The 21727-nt window shown below is 53.8% G+C and overlaps 1 long non-coding RNA gene across 1 annotated transcript; it reads left to right on the plus strand.

Annotated features, from left to right (window-relative positions):
* The first annotated feature begins 6392 nt into the window (after positions 1-6392).
* LOC308652220 lies at positions 6393-12847 on the plus strand. Its single transcript, XR_014022755.1, has 3 exons — positions 6393-6569; positions 7134-7283; positions 10645-12847. It is a non-coding gene; the product is annotated as an uncharacterized lncRNA (long non-coding RNA).
* The last annotated feature ends 8880 nt before the right edge of the window (positions 12848-21727 follow it).

The raw sequence follows: 21727 nt of genomic DNA on the forward strand, positions 1-21727 counted from the left end.
GGCGAGGATAGTCCAGCCGAGCAGGGGCCATGCAGCCAGCAGGGAGCGGGGACCAGGAGGACAGGCCTGGACCTCAGGCCCAGCTCTTCCCATGCACCCAGGCCAAGCGCAGACCTGGGGCACGTGGGCTCAGACGTGTGGACGCACTGCCGACCGCACAGCGGGTCACCCAGAATACGGTGGCTTCAATCCACGGGCCCCGCAGGTGGCTCACGAGTCCACGGGTTTGCTGGGCTGGCTCCTGGGTTGGAGGTTCCAGGGGCCATCAGCGGGGACACCATCGGGGCACAGGTCCTGTGTCACCCGCAGGCTACAAGAGGGCACCAGTCTCCAGGGGCAGGTGAGGACTTTGCACGTCCTGCCCCTGGATCCTGCCATCCTGTGGGTGGCGTCCACAGACAGGACACCTGGGACTTCACTCACCACCATGGGGTTTGCCGACATCCCGTGGGCCCAGGGCTGACCTGTCATTCAGCCAAAATTACCATTTGGAAAACCAAACTCTACTTCCTGGGGGGAGGAAAGAGGGTGGCACCCAGCCTGGTCTGTGCCCATCTTGGGGACGGAGTAAAGGGGTCGCTGAAGCAGCCAAGGCAGAAAGGAAGTGACTGGAGGGTGACGTCAAGGTGAGCCCTTGAGTTCTGTGTGACCTCAGAACCTCTCTTACCACCACAGAGAGAGAGAGAGACCCTCTGTCCAGGGTAACAGGCTACAGGGAGAGAAAAGCCCATAAAAGAGATTAAGTAGCCGGGCATAGTGGCACATGCCTGTAATCCCAGCAACTTGGGAGGCTGAGGCAGGAGGGTCTCGAATTCAAAGTCAGCATCAACAAAAGCGAGGCCCTAAGCAACTCAGTGAGACCCTGTCTCTAAATAAAATACAAAATAGGGCTGGTGACGGGGCTCAGTGGTCGAGTGCCCCTGAGTGCAATCTCCAGCACCCACCCCACCCCCCCAAAAAAAATGAGACTAAGTGACCAGGAAGAAGTCAGCAGAGGCTGGAAGTTGGGAGGCCCATGGGCTCCGTTGAACTTGGACCCTGGGGAACTCTTCCCCGAGGCCCGCCCTGGGGAGACCAGAGAGACCGCAGGGGTCGCCCGGTCCCTCTGCCTGGAGGCGCACTGCCCGGCTCCTGCCCGGCTCCCCTCCGCCCACCCCGGGAGGTGGGTGCTGGGTGTCACCGCCATCGATCACCCACAGCCGTTACATTAAGTTTTAAAATGTTCCCTTCAAATTGAACAATGTTTTTTCAAAGTCAACAGCTGGTTCACAGCTTGAATGCCACCGTTAGGATAAATTAAATAAAAAGGGTAATAAAATCACAGTCTAGATTTAATTTCTGAAGAGTGCATAGGCTCAAAGAAAGAAAGAAAGGCTTTTTTAAATGCCTTTAAAATACAACCAGAAAAGCAGAAGTGAATCCCTCCCGATGGCTTCCGCTAATGGACACAGCGACGCAATTAACCCCCTCATGGCCCTGCCCCAGACACAGCCCAGGGCTGGCTCCTGGGGTTCTGGGGTTCAGACCTCGGGGTCCGGGTGGGAGGGGATTGCTGGACGGGGACTTGTGCAGATGCCCCGCGGACGGCTCAGAAAGGAAGCTCCCGTCCCACACAATCATGACAAAGGCTGTAGCCAGGCAGGCCACGTCCCAGCGATTCTCCGCACTGCCTGTGGCCACCTGCAGCCACCTCCACCTCCATGGCAGGGTGGCAGGGTGACAGGAGCCTCTTCGCACCTGCTTGTGGGGACTGCAATGGTCGACTTCTACCCCCAAATCAGTGCACTGTGAGATCCATTTAAAAAGACTAGGCAACCCTGCCCTCCCGACTGGATCCCACATCAGCTGTTTATTTGCACTGTGACCCTAGACAGGTGACTGGCTCGTTTCTCTGAACCTCTGTGAAAAGGGAACTCGAGTTCAATTGATGGGTACCAAGCACCTGCCCTCAGGGAAGCCCTGTACCTGGGAGATCGCAGTGAACCAGCTTGATCTTGTTCATTATTCTCCTGTTCTGTACTTATTACTTCCTGATCTTGTTCATTATTCATCCAGCCTACTGGTACATACACTCCTTGCCTGTAGGAGTGTATATACCAGTAGGAGAGATGAATAATAAACAAGATCAGGAAGTAATGAGAACAGAACAGGAGAAGATAATTAATGCTTTGGGGAAAATAAAATAGAGAAAGGGAGTAAGGAAGGAGGCATATTATGATTTTAAATAAGATGTTCAGGGAAGGTCTCACTGAGAAGGCAGGTTAAAGAAGAGTCCTGAAGGAAAGGGAAGCAGCAAGTCACAAAGTATCTGGGTTAAGAGTGTCCAGGTCAAGGGAACGTGCAAAGGTCCTGAGCCAGAAGAATGCCTGGAATGGTCCCCACTGAATACACAATAAGTGCCCCATAAGGTGTGCCTGCAGCACGGTGATCTGGGAGATTAGAAAGAAATGAAGGCAGAAAGCTAACAGGGAAATATAGTCCTCAACCTTTATACGTGGTTTCACTTTCCACATTCTCAGTTACCCATGGTCAGCTGCAGTCTGAAAATACAGAAGATAATATTCCAGAAATAAACAATTCACACGTTTTTGGTCACGTGGCATTCTGAGAAGCATAAAGAAATCTCACTCCATCACGCCCCATTCTGCCCAGGACAAGAATCATCCCTTTGTTCAATGTATCCATGCTGTATATGGCACCCACCCGTTAGTCACTAAGGAACATCTCAGATTAAGTCACATTTTTTAGAGCAACTGCTGTGGTGTCACATTGCTCATGTTTAATAACTCTTATTTTACTTAATAATGACCCCAAAGTGAAAGAGTAGTATGCCAAGGAGGCACCAGGGTATAAAACAGGCAGAGGAAATGTAGCACTCTGTGACAATGCCGGATGTCAGGTCTAGGCCACGGCAAGGACACTGCTGTCCTCTCAGACTGCAACTGCATGGAAAGGGGCCCAGGAAAGGACTCCCGTGGAGACCAGGGGAAGTCATGGCAAATAAGTCAAATGTGCCTCTGCTCTGGGGCCCCACATTGGTGTGGCCTTGGCTGAAGAATAGGTCACTTTGGGCAGGGTCTGCATTCACGGGCGTCTGCATGTGTGTGTGTGTGCGGGGGTGGGGTGGGGGGAGTGGGGGTGGTATGTAGCCCCTCCGCAGCCTGCAATTATCTCCTTATTTCCTGGGTTCCCCCTGCAACCCAAGCGCCTTTCTACTCAGTACCCAGGTTGGCCACCAGGGGGCGCCGCGGCTCCGCGTCCTCTCCCTCCCAGCCGGGCGCTGGGCCACAGCCCAGGGGGCTGTGGACCACAGGATGCAACCTTCGCTTTCCATAAAACCGGCCTCCCAGCCCGCTCCTCGCCACACACACACACACCATGCCTCCTCCTCTCCCAGTCCTGACTCAAGTCCTAGATCCTAGACTAGCTTGCTAAGAGGTAGCCTGGGTCCCCTGCTTTGGGGCATCGTGGGGTGGGTGACTTTGTATTTTTCAAAAGCGAGACTAGTGTCAAGTGAGCAATGGGTGACATGTCTCTACTGATGTGCTCACATCCACGTACCCCGCCCCTGACAGCCAACGCCCTTTGGGATGAGTGACAGCGAGGGGCCAAGTGACTCTTTTCCCACGACTGTCCCTGGAGGCTGCCTCCCCTCCACTGGGTGACAGGACCTTGAAGAGTCACAGAGACGCCTCTCCTCTGAGGTTCAGGGTGGGTGAGACTCCCTCCTTGCTGCCCAGGAGGGAAGTGCCACTCAAACTTTTCAGTGCCTAGGAAGCCCTGGGGGCTGCTGTTCAATGCAGAGGGCAGGGGGCCTGAGACCTGGATGGGTCCAGGGTGGGGACTTATGTGCAGTTTCCATCCTGGTGGCTGCGACAGTATCCATTTCCTTTCCCTTCAGTGAGGCACTGAAGACGACCCATTTATATAAATATACACATGTGCATATATATTTCAGTCAACTGTAGAACTCGCGGGTAAAACCCTAGTGCAGAGGCTCCCTGACGTACCCTAGGGTTACCCCCTGATCAACCCATATTTGTAAACATCTTAAGTCAAAAATGCATTGAGTATGGCTCAGAGCCAGCCCCAGCAGTAAAGGACAGAACGTGATGTCTATTGCTCGTATTTGCATAAAGAGCCCCTGGAAGAAATTACAAAAAGCATTGCATGTGATCTCGGTGGGATTGCGCATGCCTGTCGTCCCAGCAGCTCGGGAGGCTGAGGCAGGAGGATCGGGAGTTCGAAGCCGGCCTCAGCAACTTAGCAAGGTCCTAAACAACTCATCGAGACCCTGTCTCAAATTTTAAAAATAAATAAATAAAAGAAAGCTGTGGATGGGGCTCAGTGGCTAAGTACCCATAAGTTCAGTCCCTGCTAACCCCCCCAAAAAAAGTGGGGAGAGAAGAAGAGGGAGGAGGACAACAGATGAAGAAAAAGGAGCGAGCGGTCGTGCTTTTATAGACGCGTCCGTGGGTATTTTGATTTTCAAACTATGCACACACAGCCTCGCACTTATTCCAATAAAACTAAATTAAAAAGAATGCATATCAAAATACAGTCAGGAGCCCTGGACATTCTTATAGGGCCACAGGGATGGCCCTAGAGCTCCTGGGGAGCCAGAGAGGCCCCATTTTCTTATATTTCTACATCGACTCACAGCCCCGTTAGTGCAGGCAGTGAAGGCAATCCGGCCTGCTCCGAGTTCTCTCCTCTCTGTGGATCTTCCACGCATCCCAGGATTTGGTCCAAACTAATTAGAAAGGGCTCAGGCTTCAGTTTTGTGGTCAGCATCCTTCCAGTTTCTGCCTGAGGCTGTAGAGAGGCACGGAGCCAAGAACAGACTGAGAGCTCCCTGCCTGCATCCAAAGCCTGCCTCTGCCTGTCACTGGCTGTGTGACTTTGAACAAGTTGCTAAACGTCTCTGTGCTTCTGCTTCCTCATCTGTAAAACAGGGTCCATAACAAGTGAGAGTAGTTTCAAGTGAGCAATTGGGGACCTGTCTCTACTGATGTGCTCACATGCATGTACAATGCCCCCAACAGCAAACGCCCTTTGGTCTTCCCAGAGCCATACCCCAGGACCCTTTCCTGGAAGGGTCCCATGCCCAAGAGAGAAAAAGGGAAAACAGACACCAGTTAATTTTTCAATAATTCACGCCGGTCCCTGGAATGACCCTGAAATCAGCTGCAATTTTGTTAAAGCAAATCATTCTTCAATGTTGACACATTAACCACTTTTAACACCTAATGACTGGACCAGCCTCACCTCTGATGCAGCCACACCGCAGACTTGGGAGGCAGGTACTAGGCTGCAAGTTTTTTTTGTTTTTTTTTTTAATCTCAGAAACCTTCCGGTCCACCCAAGCATCTCTACAACCCCCTCCAAAACGGCACATCCCAGTCTAGGCCAATTTCCCTGATGTGATTTGGAAATGGGGCGATTTAAAGATATTCATAGAGACTCTCTGTATGCTCAGATTTTTAAATAATACAGATCTTGCTTTACATTCATGCCCCTGGGAAATGCAGTCTTAAATAATGCAGAGCTTCAAGAAGGAAGCCTCGGTGTAAATTTGATAAAAGCTGATCTGCTTCGTGGGGAGACGTCTCTGTACCCTGCTGCCTCATTGTCCCACAGGAAACTGGACCCTGAACACTGGTGGGCTGTTTGTTCCATTTGGGGGGTAGGGGGTGGTGGGTACCGGGGATTGAACTCAGGGGCACTCGACCACGGAGCCCCATCCCCAGCCCTATTTGGTATTTTATTTAGAGACAGGGTCTCACTGAGTTGCTGAGGGCCTCCTTAAGTGGCTGAGGCTGGCTTTGAACTCGCGATCCTCCTGCCTCAGCCTCCCTAGCCACTGAGAGTACAGGTGTGCGCCACTGCGCCAGGTATTCATTCTATTTTTAAGCCAGATTTCCTGGATGTGTCACTGCTAAGACCTGTACAACTGTTCACTGCATACAGATCTGTTAAGCGCCTACTGTGTGCCCTCACTGTGAGGCAGGAGAAAGATCAGCAAGTTCTGCCCGGGGCAGGTCCGCGGTGCTCTGGTTAGGGAGTCCAGGACTTTGCTGTTCTGTTCCCAGGCTGGAGGTCACACCTCCAGCCTATTTTTTTGCGCAAGAGCCCAGCTTGAACCCAGGTTGCCTGAGTCCAAAGCCCCATCTGCAGGGGGAGGAGGAAACCAGATCCTGACCCCAATCCCTCCCCTCTGCCCCAGGCGTCTCCTGGCTCCAGACGGTTCGCAGGGCGGGAGGGGAAGGGGCAGCCGAGCTCGCATCTCTTTGGCCGGGTCTGCGTCACATGGCCTTCCCTCCCCCAGAGCTCCGGCAGGTTCCGTGGAGCATCTCGCCCACTTCCCTCCCCCCGCCCCAGCACTCTGGCATCAGAAGCGGAAATGGACCCTGGATAGGCACCCCAGAGGGGCTGCCAGAGAGGAAGGAGTGCTGGAATGTTCCAGATGGACCAGGGCGTGGGAAAGACCAAAGGGTGCTGAGAAGCACGAGAAGGCAGCTGATGACTTTGGAGATCCAGAAAAGGAAGAGGGTGACTGCAGGCTGCAGGCAAGACCACAGGAAGGACCGGAAGCTAAGGGTCTTGGGCAGCTCTCTGAGGAATCCTTAGGGGACACTCCCCTTCCCATCAGGCAGGGGGCTGGAGAGGGAGGGAAGCCAGCCAAACTAATTAGAGGGCTCTCCTTGCACGCCCACGTGACTCCTACTACCAGCGCGTGCACATCGGCGTGATGGGGCACACGGGCCACCCAGAGCGAGTAGTTGCTTCGTGGAGAGGCGAGGGTGTTGGGTCAGGGCCGTCCCCAGGCCAGTGGGGCACGGTCCAGCCTCCTCTTCATCAGAGCATGTGGCTTCTCCCTCAGGAAACTCCAGATCTGTGAAAAGCCCTATTGCTCTGCAAGTTCCCGCTTGGGACTCTCCACCCACTTAGAGCCCAGTACCCCATTAAGGGTCAAGAAAAGTGGCCGTCTGTCCTGATCTGGCATGTGGGGACAGCGGGCCTTCTCCAGCCCCCACCTGGTTGGATGTAAAGTAAATGGCCATGTGTCCTGGAGTCCCCAGCCCTAGTGGCCTGATCAGCAGCTGTGTCTCCAATTTACTTTCTTTTAAAAGGACCTTTGGCCTCCGGAGTTCTATTGCTTCCCATCAGAGGCACTCTGGGGTCTCTCGGGTGCTCGGGACAACTCGAAGACCCCCCAGAGTCCCCGGGAGCAGCTGGGACCTCGCCAGGCACAGGCCCACGTCAGACCCCCGATGTCACCGGTGAGTGGTGTTCTGGGATGGCGAGGGGAGAGCGGAGAAGGAAAACTGATTTTCCCTTGAATCCGCTCTGTCACTGTGCCCCCGGGTCAGAGCCACGTGCGCCCAGCGCGGGTCAGGATCTTCCCTTTGGGCCCTTTCCAGACACGGGGTGGAGCCACCAAAGAGATAGAAACGTGTGTGGCCAAGGCCGACTCGGGGGCCTGTCCGCCCAGCTGGCCATGAACCCTTCCCTGGAAACCACCCAAGGGACGGGAGGGGACCCACCGGCACTCCTCCCTGGACCCAGTGACGGGACCTGACATGTCCCAAGTTGGGCTCAGCCAATCGACTTCTTACGGGAAGTTGGTACTAAGTCAAGAGACGGGTTCCGTTTCCCCAGTGTCTGGAACTGGGAGCCGCGGGGGGCGGAGGTCTCATAAAAATTCCAAGAGTGCACATCTGGGAGGTCCAGGACCAGCTCCCGGATGGTCTCCACTTACCCACTGCCGCCCCGGCTCACGGCTCGGGGACATCCCTGCCCCGAGAGGCCCCTCATGTTGCCTGTGCTGATAAGATTCTTGGTGGCCAGCCACGGGATCCACCACGGCTGGTTTAGGTCACAAGACGTTCATGCACTAAGATCGTCCACAGAGTCTCCAGAAGAGCCCAGGCATCAAGGTTGGCGTCCCCGAGACCAGGAACGGTTCCCAAATTACACTGCAAGGAGAGTGTTCCAACCCAGACCATGGCCACAGGTCACTGCCAGGCCCTCCCTCACCCCGTGCCTGGGGTCCAGGTCCTGCACCCCAGCGGGGGGCAAGCGCTGAGCAGCCTCCTGCTTCTAGAGTGGGAAGGAAGGGGGGTTCCAAGGACGAAGGAGGGGTTCAGGGAACTCGGGTCAAGGGTGGAGCTCAGGTAGAGCCCTTGCCCAGCAGGGGAGAGGCCCTGGGCTGCGTCCCGAGCACCAAATAAATAAAGAAATAAACGGACAGCACTGACATGCCGCTCACCCCTCTCAGCGGCCCCCACAGGGTCCTGTGATGGGACTGCTCGGCCTGTCACCCCTGGAGCAGCCTGGAGACTCCTGGCTTCTTAGGAACCAAGGTGACACAGAAGAGCCCCTCAGGACGCAAACTGTAAGGAGGCCCTCACCCTCGGGTTGGTAACCGTGCTGTCCCCTTTTCCGCCTCAGTTGCCTCTCCCTGCTCCAGGCCCTGCTTCCTGTGGTGCCCCTGGTTTTCCTAGCACAGAGAGGTTGTACGTCTTGCCCAAGGTCACACAGCTAGTAAGCAGCAAAGCTAGGATTTGGACCTCAGCCTCCCCACTGCCCTGTCAGGCCCTCCCAGAGCTCTGGGAGTGGTTAACTCATTCTTCAAGACGTGTCAGAATGGCCACAGGGCCACTGAATCCCGGCCCTGCATCCGCTGATGATTGTCACGACTAGCATTGGGGGGTGGTGCTGGTGCGGTCACAACTACCAGGACTGTGAGCAGATTGGGGAAACTGAGGCACCAAAGTCAGCTCTGCAGCTGGGTAGTGGGAAAGCAGATCAGTACCCAGCGGTGGGCAGAGGCATGGGGCAGGGACGAGAGGGGAGAAGGCCAAGAAGGGTCCACCCCGCACCCCCAACCCACAGCTGCAAGCTCTTGAGATGGCCCGGGCTCAGGTGCGGGCTGGGCTCGGCTCCTCTCCCCTCTGAAGCCCGGGGGGGAGGTCAGTTGCTTTCCTCAGAATCCTCACCCAGTCCCCCAAAGACAGTGGCCGTCCAGAGGCCCCCACAACCTGGGCCGTGGGAAACACACTCTTCCATCTTCTGTTTGGAGCCAAGAGGCGTTTATTTAATTAAGGCTCGTACCCCCACACACATGTGCTAATGATCAGTGACATCACCGAGCTGGGCAGGGAGGCCCGAAGCCAGGAGCAGGACGGCCAAAGACAGGCTTCAAAGGTCTGGGAAGGAAGGGGCCGGGACCGTGCTGACCCCGGGCAGAGCCCAAGGGGTCTGTCTGCAGGCTCCGCTCCCTGGGGACGATCGAGAGGGCAGCAGCAGGGTCCTGTGGCGTGCCTGGGTGTTGAGTGACTCAGACATCTCACAGGCTGCTGTGCCACCCAAAGCCACCAGCAGGGAGTGTCCACGAATCCATCATTAAAGAGGGCCACCAGCAAGTGGCCTTGGGAATGATGGCGGCCCAGTCCCAGGCTCCAGTCACACACTGGACATTGAGCACCAGCCTCGAGTTGCAGAAGAGACTCAAAACTTCCGCCACTGGAACCGAGTTGTTTTGGTGATGATCAAATCCCAGCCATGGTGGCGAGGCCCGGGGTGGCAGAGGGGGTGGGCCGGTCAGGTTCTGTTGCTGTGACAAAATGCCTGAGAAAAGCCCCTTAGAGCAGGAAGGTTGGCTGGCTCAGGGCTGCAGAGGTTCCGTCCCTGCTCAGGGGCTCCGTTGTTCCTGGGCCCAAGTGAAGGAGGATGTGATGGCGGAGGCAGGAGCCAGTGCACAGGAGGCCGGTCAGCTCCCGGCTGGGGGAGGGAAGGGAAAGGACCAGGGACAGGAAATGCCGTCCCAGGCCACCTGGGTGTCCCCAGGGACACCCTCCCTCCCGCCCCCTGCAACAGGAGCCCTCCAGTGGATTAACCGCTGCTGAGGTCGCCCTCCAAAGGCCACCTCTAGCCCCGCGGCACCGGGGACCAGGCCTTCCACACGGGAGCCTCTGGGGACCGTCCAGATCCAAACCCTAGCAGCCGAGGTGGCCACAGTGACCATGGGCAGAGCAGACGGGCAGCGCTGTGAAGGGCACAGTGAGCCAGAGGGCTGCGGGTTGGTGCTGTGAGGGCCGTGTGCAGGGCTCCCGGGGACACGGAGTGGTGTGAGGGGTCACAGTGGCACCGACAGCCTGGCCACGGCTTGGTGCTGCTGCCCAGGGTCATTGATGGGCAGCATCCTGGTCATGATGTAAGGATGGTGAGCCAGCGGTCACCACGGGGACCATGGTGAGCAGGAGGTTATAAAGGACGGGGTGGGGATGGGATGCAGTGATGACCCCAGTAAGCAAAACAAATCAGGAGGGTGCCAAAGGGGGAGGGGACATGTCGCACCAGCCTTGTGTTTTATCTTTTTTTTTTCCTTAGTACCAGGGATTGAACCCAGGGGCACTTAACCACTGAGCCCCCTCCTCAGACCCTTTGATTTTTATTTAGAGACAGGGTCTCACTGAGGTGCATGGGGCCTCCCTAAGTTGCTGAGGCTGACCTCAAACTTTCGATCCTCCTGCCTCAGCCTCCCAAGCCGCTGGATCACAAGTGAGCGCCACTCTGCCGGGCTCTTTCCTCAGCCTATGGACAGGAGCTCAGTTCTGTTTCTTTCCCTTTGATCACTAGAGAGAAAAAGCTGATATTCTCCAGGCCAGGGATCTCTCCGATGCCACCACTTCAGCTGGGATGCACAACCTTGACACCTGCCCTGAGACAATACACTTCCTAGTAGGAAGATTGGGCCAAATCGAGTGTCATGAATGCCCAGGCGCCCTCCCTCCTTCCAGTGTCTAAATCAGCAAGTGCCCACAGGGTAAAGAGCTCAGTTAAAGAGTCTGGGCTCTGCAGTCCACATGGATTTGAATCTTTGGTTGTGCTCTGTGACCTAGGGTGAGCTAATTAACCTCTCTGAGACTTGGTTTCTTCATATGTAAAATAAAGCTCATAATTGCCCCTACCTCCCAGGATTGTCATGGGATGAGGAGAGACCTAGATGGCCTGTCCTCAGTGCCCCTGGGGGGGGGTCAACAGTGTTGCTCACCATTATTATAATTGTTATGATTCACCAGCGCTGCTAGACAAGCAGAACTGGGCCTGGACCCAGGGCCAGACTCCAGGTTCTGGGGGGTAAGGGCGTTGGCCACCCGCTCTCCCCACCCACCCCTGTGCTCCTCGGTGCCATCTGTCGGTGGGAACATGCCCCACAGGTCAGGAGACCCCAGGGCTTTCCTCGCCCCGTGAGCCGGCTGGGTCGCCCCTGGCTGCGGAGGGTAGGAACAGGTGTCCACCTGAGCATGTGGTGGCGGGCCACCTGCCTGGAGAGCCCCAGTCTGGCTGCAGCCCTCTAGAACCCGGCCACCTGCCCAGCCGTTGTCATCCCTCTTCCGTAGGGAGCTGGCTGCGCGGGGTTCGCAGGGCACCCTGGGCCCGCACGTCTGGACTCACAGCTCACGTCTGTCTCCTCGGACCAGTCGCTGGCCTGGTCCAGGCCATAGGGCTTCCCCTTAGCCTTGGACCCTCCCCAGGCACCGCCCAGGACAGAGGATGAGCCCGGGCAGTGCTTCATCCAGAACTTCCGAGAGCCGGGTCCTCAAGTGCCTGGCCCAGCGCCGGAGAGGGGCTTCCACGGCCACGTGTCACACAAGCTGTGACCAGAGCAGTGACCGAACAGGGAGGCCAGGGCTGGGGTGCAGCTTGGTGGCCAAGCACTTGACTGGCACACCAAAAAGGACAGACAGGACGTGAGGATGGCATCATGTGACCTTGTTGAGCTCCGCCTGCGGCGGGTGCCCTTCCGAAGTCTCCTGATTCACCTTATTCCCACCCCACACCAAGGGGGGGACCAGATCCTGATTCTCATTTCACAGATGAGGAACTGAGGCAGAGAGGAGTGCGTCACTGACCACTTCCAAGTGGTCACTCAACCAGGGCTTGAAGCCTCGCAGCCTAACCCAAGCTCAGCTCTGTCCACGGAACTCTGCTGTCCAAGGCTATTTGGGGACAAATAACAGAACACCCTGTGTTGAGGGACAGAGAGGAAGGGGAGTTTGCCACCCCCGAGGCCCCCAAGAGTCCCAGGGGTCAGTGAACCCAAGAAAAAGGGAAAGAATGTTCTCGGCGGAAGAAACTGCAGCTGTGTGCGAGGTGTGGATGTGGAACCCAGGCAGCCCTGAGCCACTCCAAGTGTGACTGCAACGGTTTGCATCTGGATGTCACCCTAGGCCCACGCGGTAAAGGCTTGGTCCTGGGCCATGCGTCCCAGCACACCCCTGGGGGCTGAGGCAGGAGGAGGAGGGTCAAGGCCAGCCTGGGCAACTTAGCAAGACCCCAGCTCAAAGCACCAAACGAAACCCTGTCAGTCCTCAGCTCATACAACTGGAAGGTGGTGTGGTTTGCGAGACAGGGCTAAGGAGGTCAGAGGTCACTGGGGGTATGCCCCCCAGAGACATAATGGGAGTCATCCCCCTTTCTGTCTCTCACTTGGCTTCCTGGCTGCCACGAGGTAAAGCTTCCTTCACCCCACGTTCCCTCATGATGTGCTGTCTCACCACAGGCCCAACAGTATATGAGCCAACCGAAAATGGCCTGAAATTTCCAAACCATGAGCCCAAAGAAACCTTTTCTCTTTATAAGTTTATCATCATCTCAGCCATTTGTCATAGTAACAGAAAGGTGACTGATACCACGAGAGCATACCGTGAATATGTGAATATAAAACTACAGCTACGGGGAAGGAGTTATCATCTGCTTGCTCGCAACCTGCCAGGCGTTATATTCACTGCCATAAATAATACCGGTTGCATTAGTAAGTAAACCCCAAGACATCAGAGATTTATGCTGAGGGCCATTGCCAAGTAGGAATGACGCATCGAAATTTCCTTGCCAGTGTACCCCATGTTAAATGGACTTGCCTTGGAATTTCGCTGTTGACATTGCATGTGTGTTTGAGAAAAGTGACCCTACTCAAGGACGAGGGTGGATCCAGGATTAGGGTGTATCCTGCAGTTTGAGGAAGTATAGTATCCCGGTCCTTGGGTTTAGGGCGTTCCCAGTTTAAGACAATAGGGATTTTAGGGAAGTTTGATGTTGAGGATTATTGCTGCTGGAAATAGGGCGTTCCTGCTACCTGAGCTCCCTTGGAGTTCTCGTGAGATTCAGAGAGGATTTTGGGAGGAAAGCCTCGTGGAGTAGGTGAATTGGGTGGCAGGAGAACTGGGATTGCCCCAGAACGTGTGTGGAGGCCGGTGTGAGTTCGGGAATAAAGAATTGCTGTTTGAATCTACAAAGCTGTGTGGTGGCTCGTGATTCTGTGCCCAGCCAAGACTGCGGCAGATTTACATGAAAAAACATGGACTTCTTGCAGCTGGAGACGCCTGGCTGCCACGCAGCCTTCTGGGTGTTACTCAGAACCAGCTCCTCTATCTTCCCGGGCACATTTTTCCTGCAGTCACATGGTGAATATGTTTGCCTCTGTGGTCTCTGTCACAGTTGTCTAGCTCTGCGTTGTTTGACGGCAGCAAGAGCAACAGGAAGGACTGGGCATGACTACGTTCCCGTGAAACTTCGCTTACAAATACAAGTGGGGGCAGGATCCAGCCCAGGGGCCACAGTTTTCCAGCCCCTGTCTAGGGTGTCAACGCCTGTGCCGATCCTCCACGCAGCCAGCAGACAGGGAGTAAGGAAGAAGCAGCTCACGCCCGAGGACGTACCCAGTGACTTAGCAGGAAGTCGTGGAATCACTCAAGTTCAGGAACAAGGCCACCTTTATGAGAATGGGAGCGTGCTGAAGCCTGGTGGCTCCCTTCCCCTCACAGTACAGCTCCTGGGTCCAGGCAAGTGGGCTCACCCCTTAGAGACGTGCACAGTTCTCCTCTGACCAGCCTGCTCCAGCATGGACCCCTGATGCGAGGCTGGCCTTCTGGGTCACTACAAAGAGATATCTCCCAGGTCAGTATAACAGAATGTGTTTATTTTGTGGGGGGTGAGGGGGCACCAGGGATTGAACTCAGGGGCACTCAACCACTGAGCCCCATCCCCAGCCCTATTTTGTATTTTATTTAGAGACAGGGTCTCACTGAGTTGCTTAGCACCTTGATTTTTGCTGAGGCTGGCTTTGAACTCGTGATCCTCCTGCCTCAGCCTCCAGAGCTTCTGGGATAACAGGTGTGCGCCACTGCGCCCAGCAGAACATGTTTCTTTGAATAGCATTGCTAGCTTGAATTATGACTTCTAAATAAGAACAGAGGGCATATGAACTTCCATTTCATAACCCTAACAAGTGGGGACAGGGGACTGGTGGTCTCCCTAGGCATTGCGCAGTGACCTTAAAGCCAGATCACCTGGATCTGAATCCCAGCTCTGCCCCACACCAGCCGTGGGGTCTTGAGCATTTGGTTTAGCCTCCTCTGTGCCTCAGTTTCCCCATCTGTAACATGGAGATAAGACTACCTTATTGGGTTGTGGCAAGGATTTAATTGAGTTAAAATCTGTAAAACACTTAGAACTGTGCCTGGTTCACAGTGAATATCCTGTTAAATAAATAGATCGTCCCCAGCTTCTTCTTGCTGCCGCAAAGCTTAGTCTCTCCTCACCTCCAGGGAAACACCGCATGAATAACCAGAGTCATCAGCTTGTAGCCTTCCTTCTCTCTCTGAAAGTAATAGCCCCAAGGTGGCAGTTACTGTCTCTTGCTGTTCCTGTAAAGCGACCTGTTCAAATGCCAACTGCCACATGTCACCTTAGCTGGCAGAAAGTTGTTCCACCTGGTAATCACTCAGAAATTATCATGCTTCCCTGTTCTGCATGGAGGAGGGGGCCAGGGCTATCTGTCAGCTTTGGCGCCGTCCACTCTTGGCAGAGCAGAGACAAAACTGCAGGACCAGGCAGGCTGGCGAAGAGCAGGCCTTCCGTACAGCAGCACTTTTCCCTGAGATGCACCCGAAGTGTATGGAGCCTTCCCTGCTGCAGACCACGGATGCAATGGGAGGGGTAGGGGGTGAATCAGGAAGGGGCTCAAGGTCAACCTCAGTCCTAGCCCCCTGAAAGCCTCCTCCCACATTAGAGACCCTGGATCCCTTCCCTCAAAATAAAGGAGAAGCTCTTCATTGGTGCATTCTTACTAATTGGTTGGTTTTCTTTGTTTTGATGCTAGAGGTGGAACCCTGGGTGCTTAACCACTTAGCCACTCCCCAGCACTTTTTTTTTTTTTTTTTTTTTTTTTTTTTTTTGAGACAGGGTCTCACTAAGTTGCTTAGAACCTCATTAGGTTGCTGAGGCTGGCTGTGAACTTGCAATCCTCCCGTCTCCGCCTCCCGAGTGGCTGGCATCATGGGTCCATTCTGATTGAAAGTCAAGGTCATCGAGGGTGGATCTCAAGCTTGGCAGCACATTAGAGTGAGGTGGAAATCTGTATAAAATACCCACCTGTGCTCGGACTTCACCTCCATCAAATGAATCAGACCTTTAGGATGGAGACCTGACACGGATCAGTGAAAGCTCCTGGGTAGTCCTCGGGTGCAGCGGTGGGTGCGAAGCCCGGACTCGGACGCTACTTCAGACTGACCCTGCTCGGCCCACGGGGTAGATGACTTTCTCCTACAAACAACCTGCAAGACCCATGTCACCATCTTGGGATTCGTGGAAACCAAGGCTCGGAGATAAGGGATTGCCCAGGTCGTGCGGCCGACGTGGCAGCCCCCAGTCCAGGGCCGCAGAGCCTGGTCCAGGGCCGGCCGCCATCCAAAGCTGCTCCCCGACCTGGGCCCTTCGACACCATCCGCCTTCCTGCCCTTGATTTCCCTGCCCTTCCCCGGGAGGCTGGGAAGCGTCGTGCTCGGGGCCAGGAGGCCCGGGCGCACCCAGCTCAGCAATCCAGCCGTCATGCTAACACCTCCTTGAGGTTTAATGACAACCCGCTCTCGAAAACCCTAAGGAGAGACCGTGGTGTGGCCCACAAGCCCCACTTCCGGTTTCCACTGGGAGCACCTCCCAGCGTCCCTTGCGGTTAGCTATGCTCCTGTGACTGAGTTCTGGCCAATGGGAGTGAGCAGAAGTGATGTCACCATCTCCCGGCCCCGCCCACTGAAACCTCCCGGATGAGGAGGCTCCTGTCTCCCCTGCTGCAGTTGCAATGGGGTAGAGAGGGCTGTGAGGGTCCTTGCAATGAGGACTTAGCGCATGCCACCTCATGAGCACCGTAAAAATGCAAACGCTCCCTCTGTTCTCTGCTCAGGGCTGTGAGGTCAGGGATGTGCTCTGCTCGTGGCTGGGCTGGGCCTCGCTGGAAAGGCACAGGGAATGGGCTGTGGTTAGGAACCGGGGTGGACAGACCCACATCCAAACCTGCTCGGCCACTCAGGGCTCTGCGACTTTGAGCAAGTTAACCTTTTTGGCTTTTTTCTTCTTAAAAATGACCAATTTTACATAAGAAGAGTAGAAAAACTAAGAGGATTCTCTATAAAAGAGCGTTTCTCAAAGTGTGGTTCGCAGACCAGCCTTCCCTGGGAACTTGTGGAAAATGCAGATTCTTGGGCGCATCCAAACCTGGGGTTGGGCTTTGCCATCTGCACACTGGTGAAAGGACTTCTGGGGAAGTGCCCGGCAGGCCATTGTGCTTGTTATGTGACAAGCCCTCCTGGAAAGGTATAGTTTGACAGCGGTGCACTGACCCTGAAGAATGAGTAATTGTTGTGATCTTCGAGACTAAAACCCTCAGGGTCACTCCAGGGGAACTGGGCTGCACGAAATAACCATAAAAAGGCAGAGAGACCTTTTTCTTTGGGGTCCTGTGAGGGTTCCTCTGACCTTAAGGGTTTACAGAAAGAGAGAGAGAGAGACTCACACTGCTGAACCCTTTTACTGGGGAGAAGCTATTCAAATGAGGCAAGGGGTCAGGTTTCAGGGATTGAGTCTAGCTTCATGATGTGCACTGTCAGCAGGTTGACTGACATCTAGGGAGGCCACACCGAAGGGCAGAGCAAGAGAAGGGGACACACAAAAGGCGTTTCCATAGAACATTCTATTCCAAACTGAGCAAAGGGGTAATATCACAAAGGAACAGGTGAGCGTAGCTCAATCCATGGGACCACATGCCTGTGTCTGAAGATGTGTCCTCAACCTCCGGGACTGGGGCAATGTCCAGGTCACTCTGAGATGTAGTGACGGTCAGAGCCTCGCCACTCAGGGAAAACGAATGCGAGATCATTCAGCCTGGCTGCCACAGTAATGTATGGCCACAGCCCTGCACGTTGTTTTAGTCAGCTTTTTCACTGTGGAATGTAGAGGAGGAAGAGTTATTTGGGGGCTCCTGGTTTCAGAGGTCTCAGTCCACAGACAGCCGGCTCCATTCCTCAGGGCTCAAGGTGAGACAGGACATCATGGCCCTAGAGTGTGTTGGAGGGAAGCGGGTCACATGATGGTCAGGAAGCAGAGACTCCACTCCTCAATACAAAAACTATACCCTACAGCCACTCCCCCCAGTGCCCCACCTTGAACACTGTTGCGTGTCAATTCGGGTCCTTCAGTCTTCCCTTTATTGAGCACCTACTCTGTGCCAGTCACTGGGATAAGTCCTGGGGAGGAGCTACAGCAATTAGGAAATGGGGTGGTGTCCAGGCAGCTACCCTCAAGAACCTGGGCTTTCTATGACCCCCAAGTTTCAGAAGAGGGACAAAAATGGGACAGTGTGTTCCCCCAAAAGAAAAATCCATGCACTGATTCAATAAGTAGTGAAGCACCTACTGTGGGCCAAGCAAGACTCCACAGCCAGCAGGACAGATGAGACCCCCCATTGTGAGGCTTCCTCGAGACACAAAGTCATCCAGGGGGGAAAAAGTTGTGTATTGTTAGAAAGGCTGCAAGTGCATTTGAGTATGGATTTGAAAGGGGGTGAGGGTGTGAGCAGCACAGGAGAGGGACAGCGGGGGCCCTGAGGAGGGGTCCTGCCCAGCCTGATCCAGGAGCCACAGAAACCCACGGCAGGAACAGGGAGGGAGCAGGAGCCAGGGCCAGGAGAGAGGACAGGGCCCCCAGCACCATGGGGAGGACTTTGGCTTTCACCCTGGGTGACACTGGGACTCATCAGAGGGCCACCTAGCCAGGGCCCCCTGCCCTCAGCGGCTGCCTCCCTGGGTGCCGCGGGGCCCTTAGGTCCCTGGGGCTTGGGAGCGACATGCCTGTGGGCCTCACTCTGGACCAGCAGCGGCAGCGCTGGTGACTCACCAGCCTCTCCCGGGTTGTGTGGGGGGTGGGCAGCTGTCCCCTTTACTGCCTTCGTCTGGCCTCGGTGCCCCTTCCCGCCCCGACAATCCCGACAGCCCCTGCCACAGTTGCCCAGGGAAGAATTGGAGGTAAATGCGCACAGACAGATGCTCCGTTTAAAGGACCGATTCATCTCGCAAAATGCCCCACTTAGAACTGAAGTGGCACGCCGCAGAGCGGGTGTCTTGGTGGCATGTTAATGAAATCGGGAAAACAGTGACGGAGCTGGCTGAGGGGGTCCAAAGGAGCAGTGGACAAGGACAAGGCGGGGACTCCGGGCCTCCAGGACCACAGAGCCTGTCCTGGCACCTGCCCTCCCCTTCTCCTCCACCTGACGATGACATCAAATCAGATCCACTCGTTATTATTCTGTGAGTCTCATCAGCCATGGGATTCGCTGTTACCCACTTCATGGTTCGATTCTTAGCACCACATATAAATAAATAAAGGTCTATCAACAACTAAATATATATATATATATATATAAAAATAATAATAAATAATAATAAAAAGGGCTGGGGATGTAGCTCAGTGGTAGATTATCCCTGGATTCAATCCCTAATACCACAAAAATTGATTAATTAATTAATTATTAAATAATGAATAAAATTTAGCTGAGCAACTACAAAGTTAAGACTACTTGCTCTTTCCATCCCAAAAAGGAGTCTCTAATAAAAAGTTAATTACATTGCATCTTAAAATACCAGCTCATCTCAAAATAGGCAGCCTTAGAGAACTCAAACCACACACACACACAATCACACACACACACACAATCACACACACACACTTCATAAAGGTTAAAACCATTCCATCAAAATAAAGCATATGGTCACCCACATCTGCATTTATGACATCTAATTGGAAGAGACACAGTCAAGTACATGAATATTTTAGCAGTTTCCAACCTGCAAATCACCGAGCCAAGCCCCAATTGCTTGCTCATCAGCACACGCCCAGCTTTGCTACATCAGGTTGGAACCATGCCCCACGGCTCCCTCGTGGCTGCAGTGTTCAATGGGCTTTTCTTTCTAAGTCCCTTGTCATTTGTGCTGCCTTTCAAGAGCACCCCATGCTCGGAAAGATTTGAAAAGCCCCTTCTCGCCAGGTTTATGCCCTTGATTGATGTCTGTGGAACACTATAGGCAACCGCACGTTATTGGGCAATAAAATCAAATAGAAAATCTGACTCTCTTAATGTAACCTCTGACTGATCAGCTTTAATAAAGAGATTTTGGTGATTGTTGTCTAACCCACTGAATGTACGGTGAACACATGGGAATGAGAAGAGATTTATTTTCTGAGCAATTCTGAAGAAGTCCAGAGTTCTTCTACAGAGAGTAAGATGAGAACAGGATGGTAGTTATTTTCCAAAATATTGGTCATGTGGGTCTTTGGGCTCAGTATTTCCACCATGTCTGAATATCACCTATCAAATTATGCCCCTTGGGTTTTTTTTCTTTTAAATCAACTCACTTTTTAATTTTTTGGCAAATTTGGCATCATTACATAAATGAATAAATCTAGTATCACTTGCCTTATTTAGAAGATGTGTTAGTCAGGAAAGGCTAAGCAATGCTGCAATAACCACCAGTCCCAAGAGTTCAGAGGTTTAATATATAATCAATGTTTCATATTCAGTGTCCACTTAAGAGAGTTGGGTAGAGGGAGGTGAGGCCATTTTAGGACATGTGGCCTCCTTGGTCACTGAACAGCAGATGAGGACACCAGAGGGTGATTCACTGGTTTTTAAATCGTGTACCCAGAACCCAATGGCCAAGATTAGTCACATGATCCTGCCTAAGGGCACCAGGACCAGGAGATGTGGAGGTGCACCAACAGATGTCTGTGCTGCAGGGGGTGACCACAGAGTCAATCAGACAACGTGACTAAGTTCTCCCCAGAAAGCTTTATGAGAACGCTCTGGGCCAGAACATTAAAAAAGAAGAAATAGCAAGAGACACAAATACGTTCAAGACATGCGTAGCCCCAAGCTGAAACTTTCTCCTTGACCCGCCATGAAAGGATTTAGGAAAGCATCAAAACGGAAATGACTTCCTCACCGTGTGACTCAGGGTGATTTAATGTGTGTCCCTGATTCAATTTAAAAATACCTTCCAGAAAACCCCAACCATGGAAAGAGTGTCTCTGCAGCAAAACGGAAGCCAGACAAGGACGACAGATGTGTTAAGATAAGAATCCTCGGGGCGGCTGTGCTGTGCTGCTGTGAGAAGATGGCTTCCCTCTCTGTGCCCTTCCTCCCCATCATTCCAGTCTAACCGGGAGAAAAACGTTCCAAAAGTTTCCTACTGAGGGACATTTTACAAAACAAAGGGTATCTAAGAGACTGTCACAGCCTTCCTAAGGGACTGGAGGGCCAAATGCCATATGGGTCCTGGACAACAGGAGGGCTGAAGAAAGCATGCCTGCAGTGTAACTCTGTCTCCATGCTTGTTTGTTAACTGTGACCTGTGAACAAAGCAGAAGCTGAATTTCCTCCCATGGTCCAGCTCCAAGGTCCCACACATCACCTCTGCATGTTCTGTTGGCTGAAGCAGCCGCAAGGGGAGCTCAGGGGAGGCTCGGAGGCTGCACCTCTCACGGGGAGGCCCTGTCCATGGTTCCTGGCCATCTTTAACTCTGCGCTGAACCTGTGATGTGAGCTCGTGGTTCCTGCTGGGAAAAAAAAAATCGCAGGAGGCAGTGTCTGGACTAAGTTCTTCACCAGGCACTGACCCACTGGGCTAAAAATCAACATGGAGCCACTCACGCTCCAGTTCAGCGTTCCAGGATGAAACGAAGCTCTCCTCTGATCTCATGAGAATCAAGGTTCCCAACAGCCTAGTTTCACGGGCACGATGATGAGGTCCCCTCTGCTTTAATCCTGATGTCCACCAACCAGCGGCTGTGGTCTCCTCTCCCCGTCCCAGCTTGCGGGACAGCGGCTTTGACACGCAGTGACCAACCACTCTTTGCTATTTGCTTCTGCTTTCTCCGGCCTTTCTGTCTATAAAACCAAACTCCTCTTCAGAACATGTGTTCTATCTTAGGGAAGGAAGAGTGGCCCAATTCTAAATGGCAGATGAAGCCAACGAAGGTCTTTAAACGACATTTGTTCTGATTTTGTCTGTAGACATTCCCCTTATGTCACCTGCCGGAACAACTGCTCGCAGGTATTGCTATTTACGACTCTTTTATTAAATACTCCTGTACCTGGCTTCTCCTCCACACTGTGAACTCCTCACACCTGTGGGGATGTTGCTCTTCTTTCTCAAACTCCACGTGGCCTCAGCTTCCCGGCCATCCTCAGGGCTCTCCCAGGCCCTCTTCCAACCTTCGTAGCCTCTGCGCTGTGCCTTTAGACGCCCAGTGAATGTCCTTCTGTTCCCTTGGCCAGAGTCTTTCTTCCCACAGATGAGCACATGGCTTAGGCTCTCCCTGCCTCAGTCTC

Source organism: Spermophilus citellus, assembly GCF_964194105.1.
Source record: "Spermophilus citellus genome assembly, chromosome: 6".
Taxonomy (NCBI): domain Eukaryota; kingdom Metazoa; phylum Chordata; class Mammalia; order Rodentia; family Sciuridae; genus Spermophilus; species Spermophilus citellus.